Genomic DNA, 11,567 nt, shown 5'->3' on the forward strand with positions numbered 1-11,567 from the left:
TAGGGGGGTTCCATCCTGAGTAGATATTATAGTAATTAATATAAATATTATTATTATTATTGAGTATTATTAGTTTATTACATAAATTAAATGTATACACAAAACATAACATACAAATATAGTACTCACCATCAGTTATAGTTTAATTTAGTATTACATGAATAATTTCATAACTAATCGTTTAGTAATTTATTTTTTAAAAATGCTTGTCTCAAAAGTTATTTTTTTATTTTTACAAATATTTTTCAGACGACGGCCCGAGGACATTTCTGCGTAATGGTAAATTAGTGAAAACTCTTTTTTTAAAAGCGTTACTCCATAATTTCCAGTACAAACGGGCCTTTGACTTTTGAGTTAGACCAAGAGAGAAAAGATCAGAAATAGTAGAAGAGGCGAAATCGCTCTTTTTGGTCCCCAGCCGTGTTGCCGACGCGGAGTGTGGGCTGCCAAACCTGTTCCTCACCGCAGCGCAGGAGGATCTGTTTTCTCCAGGTTTGTTTTAAATCTGACAGTAGTGTGGTTCTACCAAAACGATCGCCGTTTAGTTCATTTATTTGGTTTCTTTTGATCTACAAGTGAAGCTTGCCCAATTAGAAGATTTTAGACATCCACTAACTGAGGTTATTTCAAACTTCTATTTAAGACCAACATATCAATTTGATTACCGTTTCTGTTACACAGTTGTTTCGGACATAAGTTAAAATTTGATTGTGTTATTTTTAGGATATAAATGTTACTCTAAAAAAAAAATTGTACACATATATAACACGTTTTTATTCGTCAAATGGCATCGCTGGTGTTGTGTTATAGTGTATTTTTGTGTTGTATGAGTGCAGTGCTGTTGTGGGTTTCCTCGAGTGGTGATGATGATGATTTATTTAAAATAGAAATCTTTTTAACAATGTAAGTCTCTTTTTCATCATTGTTTAACACATTCTTGCGCTTTAAAGGCATTCATTTTCCTTAAAAAAAAAAAGACTGACCCAAACTTTTGGTAGTGTATATTGTTACACAAATATCTGTTTTGAATATAAATTGTGCTGTTCGTTATTTAAACTTTTTATACATCAAAGCTTCCTGTTAAAGTATCATAGGCTCAAAAAAATATAAGCAGCAAAACTGTTTCCAAACATTGATAATAAAGCAGCATATTATACTGATCTTCTGAAGATCATGTGACAACTGAAGACTGGAGTAATGATGCATGGAAAATACAGAATAAATACATTTTAAAACGCATTCAAATAGAAATGTATTTATTAAACATGATACAGTAGGCTTTATAGGGTTAAATAGGTTTTTGTCAAATTATTTAAAAGTGCTCTGGAATACAACGTTCACCCAAATATTTTATGTAACTGTATAATTGACTGTTAATCGAGGCGATCGATTTTCTAACTGTGCTGGTCTTTTGTATTTTCCTCAAGCTATAAAATATCTCTTTTTTTTTGATAATCACTATTATGCTCATGTCTTGCAGTGGTGTGGAGCTGGTCTGAGATGGCAGACACATCAGAGCGTGGTTTAGAGGCGGAGCCTCTGAAGGGTGAAGTGGCAGAAGGGGGCGTGTCTAAGGAGAAAAGCTGCACAGAAAAGCTGGGCATGTCACGCCTGAACGGGTGGCGCACGGGCTGTGCATTCCTTACACATCCTCTCTTCGTCTGTGCCTTGGTGGTTTGTTTTTGACTTCTCATTCATACCTTCCCTTCCCCGTGACGGACGCAGGTTACCTTTCCACCTGTAACAACACGCCTCGTCTGAATTCAGCGTGAGCAACCTGAAAAACTCAGTGGTAACCGTCATTGAACATGGCAGGACTCCTGATTTGGATTCTGATGTGTTTCTTCGCTTTTAGCCACCGTATGATTTCCTGTCTGTTGAGAGACTCCAATGACCCGACAAAAGCCATGGATGTGTGCTTCATCGACTCTCAAGGAGGCTTGCAGCCAGCCGGAAACACATGTGCTGAGGCAAGTAGGCCTAAAAACACACATGAACAAACCCGCTTGCTGTTGGTTTTTAGATATAACTAGTACCAATTCTTAATATCAATGAAAAAAAACACATGCGTAGTCACGCGAAACAAAAAGGTTGAAAACACTCAGAAGCAGCTGACAACGGGAATCTCCACCCCAAAATGAAACTTTTGTCATTAATCACTTACACCCATGTCATTCCAAACCCGGTAAAAACTCAATTTCGTCTTCGGAAAACAAATTAAGATATTTTGGATACAACACGCGGAGGCTTTGTGATGTCTGTCCCATAGACTGCCTGCCAATACTAACATCGCGTCAAGGTCCCTTTTACAAAAAAGTATTAACGTACAAGCCTCTTCGTCAGAATACTCCATCTGCCATCAGACATGCAACAGCCAGGGCTTATATGAAGTCGAACGGGACACACTTGTCTGATAAGCCAAAGACAAAAAATAACCACTTTATTCCAATAATTTCCTATCTGTAACAGTCTCATCTGTATTCTCTTCATACACCTCTCGGAATGCGCTGCTGCTGGCCTCGTGGCGCTCTGCCACAAGCTAAATGCTCGTTCTCCTTGCTACGTGCTATTAAGCTTTTGATATTGAAAATAAAAACAGCGCATCCCTTAAATGACTGCTTCGAAAGGAACAGAGCTTTTTACTTTTTTGAGAACGACCATGAGGTCTAGGTGAGGTAATGACAAAATTGGCACTTTTTGGGGGTGGAGCTCATAACCTCCTTTAAAAGAAAGTTCATAATGGATCATGCCCATTAGCTTTGTCAAAACTTCAAGTCATTACCACCCCCTCAATCTAGAACTCATTCCTTCATAAGGTAACTCTATGCTGCTTGACTGTATTGTGTGTTATGCGGGCGTGGAATACAACCCACTCGGCTTGCGTTCTTCACCGGCACTTTTTGCACCGAGAATTTCTCAATCCCACGTTGTTGCGCGGCGAATCTCTCTCGCTGCGCATCCGGACAGGCTTATTAACTGCCGCGGTGTCGTAGCACCGATTGAAAAAGACCACTCTTGGGAACGACCTTAGACCCGCTGAATTGATTGGTTGGAGTGTGGTGTAAAGGGCCTTGGACTTCAAGTGACAGGCTGTCCCTGGTGCATCACTCGGACACCGCTCACAGCTATACGATTTACAAAGGACAGGTACAGAGGGTTAAGCACTCACCCGTGAACCTCATTAAGATAAACAGTACTGTGTATTTGAAACAGTATTCATTGTATACACTACTGTTTCAATTTTTTTTTTAACAGCATGTTACTAACCTTTGTTAATATGTTTCGTCCTTTAAAAAAAAGTAACATTTTTGTTTGTTCACAGTGTTAACAGATACAATGTTTAATCTTATATAGCCTACGTATTATTAAATGTTGAGATCAACATTAGCTAAGATTAATAAATCGCTGATATAAGGATGTTCCGCTTGTTCGAGTTAATGTTTAGTATTTTACAATGTTTAAACACGATGGAAACCTTATTTTTATGTGTTTAGAGCAATCTATTTTAATATTATAAATTTCTTTACTTGTTCACTATTTGATCAAATGAAATGCCTCCTGGCTGAATGAAAGTATTTCAAAAAAACAAGAAAAAATGCATTTCATCACTAAACTCTTGAATGGTTAGTGTACGAATATGGTGATAAAAATCACACATGCTTTTTGTCTCATAATAAAAAGTTGCATTGGACATATTTGAGATTGGTTCAGGTGTTGGTCAGGTGGCAGCGTTCACGTTCTACTGCTGCGAAATGGAAAATCTACCCCTGATCACGTCTCCCAGGATCTGAACGCTGATAAAGCAGAGGACTTTGCCATACTTTCATATAATCCTGAAGCGCCATCATTCAAACCCATAACGGTACCCCACACACACACACACTCACACTCTCTCTCACACACCACACACACACACACACACACTCACACGACTCTCTCTTCTCAACACACACACCCACACACTCCCCACACCCCTCACACACACAACACAACAGTCACACACTCACACTCACTCTCACACACACACACTCTCCGCACTCACACAACACTCACACACACCACCTCACTCACACACCACACACACCACTCTCACACTCACTACTCTCCACACACACACACTCACACACAACACAATCACTCTCACACACAACACCCACCACACACCGACACACACACACCACACACACACCACACACACTCACTCTCTCCACACACACACACTCACACACACTCACACTCACTCACTCACACTCACTCACACTCACACACACTCACACACTCACACTCACACTCACACACACACTCACACTCACTCACACTCACTCTCTCACACAAACACACACACCAACACACACACTTCACTCCCACTCACTCACACACCTCACTCTCACACACACACACGCACACACACTCACACTCACTCACACTGCACTCACTCACACACACAGCACAGCACTCACTCACGTCACACGCGCACGCACAGCACCAGAACACTCTCACACGCACGCACGCGCGCAACACACACACACACACACACACTCACTCTCACACACTCACACACACACACACACACACACACACACTCACACACACACACACACACTCACTCACACACACACACACCACTCGTCACTGCATCACACACAGCACTCACAACACGACACTCACACACCTCCACACACTCACTCGCACCTCACACACACACTCACTCACACAACTACACACTGCACTCATCTCACTCACTCACTCACACACACACAACGCCACGCACACCAGAACGCACACAACTCGCACACAGCACGCACGTCCACAACACTCACACGGCACGACTCTAGACGCACGCACACACACACATCCACACACCACACACACAGCAACATACTCCGCCACAGACACGACACCACAGACACTCACCCAAACCACAACTCCAACACACACCACTCTTCCCACAGCACACACACACACTCTCACATCACACACACACACACACACCGTCACCCTCACACTCACACACACAATCCACTCACACCTCACACACACACTCACTCACTCACTCACACTCACACACACTCACGCACAACGCACACACACACTCACGCACACCCTCACACACACACATCTCCACCCACACACACACCACTCCACACACGCAACTAGCACACGCACACACCCCACTTCATCCTCACACTCAACACACCACACTCGTCTTCCCCCCACACACACACACACACACACTCACACTCTCAACACCACACACTCACACACACTACACTCCTCACCCCACACCACACACATCACACACACCACAATAACCCCTGTGCTGTAAGACTTTGTGATAAGGTTCACTGTGATCTGTCTCCTCTTTCAGAGCGAGCTGGTTTTTTTCTCATGGAAAGATCAGGTGATCAGATCGGCTCGAAGGTGAATGTTGATGGACGGGGTGTTTGGTCACCAGCAGTTCAAAACGGCCAGTGGCGCTCCATACCTGCTGTTACTCACAAGTGTGTCGTAGATTTAAGCTCTCTTCTCTATTGTTTCTCTTTTATTATCTCTGAACTCTACTGTTTCTCTCTTCTCCCAGAATCTGGACTCTATGCGGTCAGTTTGCAACATCTGACAAAGATTGGCCAATCTGACTCTGTCTGCGCTGAAGGAAGAGAAAAGCTGGAAGGAAAAATCAGACAGAAACACTGGATTGATCTCCCTCTATCAGTAACACACGTTGGGGGTTAAGAAAATTATCCTCTTTCTTTCTTCTTTGATTTTTTCCATTCTCTTGATATTATGAGTTTCTTCTGATGGCTTCACTGCAGGTCTGATTCTCTGAAGCGCGTGATGGTTTTTCCCGGCAGTAGTTCTCCGTCGCTGCTGGTGCAGACGGACTCCAGCGTGTCACTGCTGCACACAGACAAACTGAAGATCGCATGGAGCACCAACACCAGCGCTCTGCTCAGGTGCGATTAAACACTGATCCAAACCAGTGGAAGGTATTCGTGCATTACAGTGATTTATTCCTCTGTGTGTTTGTCCAGTGCGCCAACATTCGGGCAATTCAACAAAGATGGAATTCCAGACATAATGATAGAGGAAGAGCACATTGGCCATAAAACCAAAAGGAGGTCAGTGATTAAACTATTGATGATGATTTGATAATAATTTAGATGTTATATTGAGTTAGATATACTATATTATATACAGTACAGGTCAAATAGTTTGGAAACATTACTATTTTTTAATGTCTTTTTGAAAGCAAAGTCTCTTCTGCTCAATCAAGCCTGCATTTAGTTTGATCAAAAATACAGAAAAAACAGTAAAAATGTGAAAATATTATTACAATTTAAAATAATAGTTTCTATTGAATTTATACCTTAAAAAAAATAATTTATTCCTGTGATGCAAAGCTGAATTTTTCAGCATCATTACTCTCCAGCCTTCAGTGTCACATGTAACATCCAGTCTATCACATGATCCTTTAGAAATCATTCTAATATTCTGAATTATTATGAGTGTTTGGAAAAGTTTCTGCTGTCTAAATATATTGATGAATAAAAGGTTAAAAAGAACTGCATTTATTCAAAATAAAAATAAAAAAATCTAATAATATATATTCTAAGAATATTTTTCTTTACTATCACTTTTTAAATTCATTTTAACACATCCTTGCTGAATAAAGTATTGATTTTATTTAAAAAAAAAAAAGAAAAAAAAATCACTGAACCCCAAATTACTGACCAGTAGTGTAATATTGTTATTACACAAATAGTTATATTTTAAAAACATAGCTTCTTTTTTTTTTTTTTTTTACTACATTTTATTCAGCAAAGTATCCTAAAAAGTATCACATGTTCTGAAATAGTGAAGCAAGGAACTGTTTTCCAACTTTGATAATGATCATCATATTAGAATTGATTTCTAAAGGATCCTGTGATAATGATCCTAAAAAATTCAGCTTTGCATCACAGAAATAAATGATCATTTAAAAGTATAATAAATAAATTGTAAAACAATTATTTTAAATTGTAATAATATTTCACAATATAAATTTTTTTCTGTATTTTTGATCAAATAAATGCAGGCTTGATGATCAGAAGAAACTTCTTTCAAAAACATTAAAAATAGTAATGTTTCCAAACTTTTGACCTGTACTGTATGTGTGAGTATATATGTGACCCTGGAGCACAAAACCAGTCTTAAGTGTCAATTTTTTAAAATTGAGATTTGTACATCATCTGGAAGATGAATAATAATATTTTCATTGATGTATGGGTTGTTAGGAAGGACAAAATTTGTCTGAGATAACAACTATTTGAAAATCTTGAATCTGAGGGTTGCAAAAAAATCTAAATATTGAGAAAAATCATCCTTTAAAGTTGTTCAAATGAAGTTATTAGCACTGCATATTACTAATCACAAAATTAAGTTTTTGATATATTTACGGTATGGAAATGTACAAAATATCTTCAGTGGAACATGATCTTTACTTCATATCCTAATGATTTTTGGCATAAATTCAAAATCTATAATTTTGACGCGCATACAGTGTGTTTTTTGGCTATTACTTACAAATATACCCCAGCGACATAAACTGCTTTGTGTTCCAGCTGCACACAGACTGCTTTTGTGCTCCAGGCTCACAAATATGATCAAAAGAAAATCTGACCCCAGATTTTTGGTGCATGTATATATTATCTGTCTATCTATGGTGTTCTGGAGTGGTCCTGTGGGAGATGAATCTGTTGTTCTGGACTCCGAGTCCTCGTCCGGGGTCTGTCCTCACACTGAACACCTACTCAGTGTTCATGCTCTGGGGACAGAGTCCGAGTCACGACAACCAGACTGTAAGAGCGTAAATATACACACACAAACACACACCTGCAGAAATAAGCCACTGATGTGTCTGTTCATGCTCAGAATGAGAACGAGATGCATTCATCATTCCTGCTGCATCCTCGATATTCCCAACTGCTGCTAGAAAGAAGAAATCCTGCACAGAACATCATGTCTTTTAAGGGTATCTCTTTTTTTGCTGCATTAAAAATGGTTATACGTCACATTGATACTGTACCTTTAAGGCATATATAAGGTTAAACACAAGGCAAGCATGTTGTAAGTCAGGCTTATTCAGAAATAAATATCTCTCTGCTTGTTGCGACACTGCTGGAGCGAGGACGCCATGCTGGTTACCTCGTTCTGTCGGGACCGGACGGACGGCAGCACGCAGGATTAGGTGAGACGGAGCCAGTGATTCTGACCAAGCGGAAGATCAAGGGGGACGTCCCGGAGAGCACCGTTCTGAGAGTAGGAGCAGAGTCGGCTGTTGAAGAAGCAGAGGTGCAGGGAGGCGTTCTAACAGGCTTGCGCTTCAGTGACAAACTTTACTGAAATATAACAACAGTTTATATTTAAACACTGATCTTCATCCCAAAAGTCATATAAAAGCCAAACAACAACAAACAGTATCTGCATGTAGAACTTTGGAAATTCAAATCTTAAAAATCCATAACACAGCTCATGTCTTGATCTGCTTTGAATCAGATCTTCTAGTTTAAGCTGTGCTTGAGAATGATTAACCCCAAGACACTTGCAGCATAGCTACAACCAAATCATCAGGGTTTTGTCCCCAGTGCTATACAGTTGCATTTATTTTGAACATATTAATTATATACGTTTTGGTCTGCGGTATTATTTTTATGAAAAATCATAAACTACTGTAAGCATTTCCAGATTTTTATTTGAATAAATGGTCAGAGCTTTCATATAAAGGTGAATCTCCTACAGAACAGGTCGGGGTCAAGAAGATAAAGAATAGTTCACCCAGAAGCGATGTGTTCAACCCTCAGGACATCCAAGAGTTTTTTTTTTGTTTTGTTGGTTGTTTTCTTTTATGATAACAGATTTAGAGAGACATGTAGCATTGCATCACTTGCTCACTAATGGATGCTCTGCAGTGAATTTGTGCCGTCAGAATGAGAGGCCAAACATCTGATAAAACTACATTTCTCCAAATCTGTTCACATGACGAAGCGTGAGTAAATTCTCATTTCTGGGATAACGATTTCTTGAAATGTCACAATCCCACAATCTTAAAAAATTTAATTGTCCTTAAAATGGGTTCATTTCTTTTGCAAAATATGATTTCTTGTGTGAATGTGACCTGGGACATGACTTTCGTGAGATGGTGTTTGGGTAATTGTGCTGTTGTGATTGGATCTCTGATTCTGTAGTGGCTGTAGTGCAGTGATGCCTTGCGTAACGCTATAGATGAGCAGTTTACTCAAATAAAACCCCGCGCTGTGTTCATACCCACTATCCGCTGGAGTCAGAACAAAAGTGGTTCTGCTGGTTCATGATTCTGCTGTGTTAAAAGCACTATGTCCTTCTGTTCAGCTCACTGTGATGTTTTGACTCGCCGGGAGACTGTTATAACTTTAGTGTGTGCCTTAACGAGGGACGCTTGTCCCCTCACTACAGATGGCCGTTATATTGAGTAAACCGCGGTTTGAATCATAGTCGACAGCAATGTGGGTTCATTCACCCCGCGGGCTGCGGCGTGTTCGGGACAAGACAGAGCAGCAAACTGTCCCTGTTAGTCATACTTTAGACTTATGTCATCTTCAGTTTTTCCCTCGACGCCCCCATGTAGGTGGTAGTTGATGCACGTTTCCATCAGGACGTACAGGTGCCACCAAAAGGACTACTGCACGACTTTGAATCTAAAGAAGCCAAATGAAACACTGTGGATTCAGTTACAGGTGTAGGAGATGAACACGTCTTAAATAAATCAGCTAACGTTGATGCACTGTAGTTCTAGTTAGAGGTTTTTTGTTATTAACTGGTTTAGATTTACTCTCTTTTTTTGTAGTTTTGTAAACCTGTAGATTTCAGGTCGAAATTTATCTTATGCCATTTTCTGTCTTCTATTTTGAGAATACTCTAAATGATTGCATTGTTACACGGTGTAATGAAATTACTGTTTAGAATGCATTCAGTGGTGTTTTTGAATCCTGTAATGCAGTTTATTTATTTTGTATCTTCTTATTTCATGCTTATTCAAGAGTCACACTTATCTCATGAATATGTATTAGGTCATACCAAACTTAATATTCATAAGCCCAAGTTTTCAGCATAGTAAACAAGTTTATTCCTTTGCCCTTTCTGCTAGATTATTCAATACGCTTTTCATATAATATGCACTATACATGCCATTAAAAACGAATAAGGACCGGAAATGTTGCGGTTACATAATTTATTATTGAATAATATTTAATCCAAATTATATTAATATTTATAACGGATTAATACAACACATTACCGTATAAAACGTATGACATTTCTGTTAGTAGTTTTTTTTAAAGTGACGTTCAGTAAAGCTGCAGTGTACTGATAGCGTTGCATGTTTTAAACCGTGTCGGAGCGATGACATGCGTTTACCGCAGTCCAACTGTGCAACATGCACGGACACATTATCGCGAAGGTCCTACAAGGGCACAAAACGTCGCGTTGTCTACACGGTTTTGGCCCTTTTGCGCTTCCATACGCACCACTGTTACACATACCGTAGGTCATGTAGGTGTTACTGGACCCCACCACAGCCACCATGCTGAAGACAAATACGACAATATGTCTACTATGCTGAACGAAAGAAAAAAAAATGTGCGAGCCGAAAACTACCTGAAGTGAGTTAATATTTATGAGCTTAACTGATGGGGTTTATGGAGACGAGAGTTTCATTCAGTCTAATTAGCATTCAGCGTAAGAGACACTTACAAACATCATGCTGTTGACATGCCATCATAATAAACGACATGCTGCAAAGTGTTCTTTAAGTGCCTTTCAGTAACTCGCAAAACACTGCCAAATCAGTTGCATGCGCGTGGTCATTATATCTCGGTTGTTGTCATGTGATGTCATCTGAGCTGCATGCCGAAATACTTTCCATTATCACGGCACTAGGGCATCGGCTTTGGGTTAAAGTGGATGATGCCAAGCCTCCACAAGGTCACACGCCACACAAATATCTTTCCATTTTTTGATTCCATAAAAGGTGAAGAGGCCCAGAGCACCAGTCAGCGGCCCCAGTATTCCTAGAAAGGCCCTTGTCGGCTATTTACGGACTCTAAGGCACACGACATCTTTGAGTTGTCACATTTATTGTGTAGCGCTTTTTCACATGGTTGCAAAGCCGCTTCACAGAAAATGTAATAGTTTTTTAACATTATATTTAGGAGTAGCTGAATCAGTCAAGCTGACGTCAATAGTGGCAGAAATTGCGCACGGTGGAGTTACTGAATATGTACAGCTAGTCAACATTTGAAGTGGATCAGGGTAGTCCTAGTACAACTTTACTGAACTTTTTTTGACTAGCTGTATTTCACAATGTGGGACTTCCTGTATTCAAACCAAACGAGGTGAATGTTGTGATCAAACTTATAGACAAAGTTTTTTTTTAATAATTTCTGGATCTTCTGAAACAAGCACTAAAAAGCCAAATTGGTTCCATAAACTGGGTTTAAATACAGTTTTTAGCTATGTGAATGTTCATATTGAAGAACGATTTGGTCATATAA

Source organism: Cyprinus carpio, chromosome A24 (assembly GCF_018340385.1).
Source record: "Cyprinus carpio isolate SPL01 chromosome A24, ASM1834038v1, whole genome shotgun sequence".
Taxonomy (NCBI): domain Eukaryota; kingdom Metazoa; phylum Chordata; class Actinopteri; order Cypriniformes; family Cyprinidae; genus Cyprinus; species Cyprinus carpio.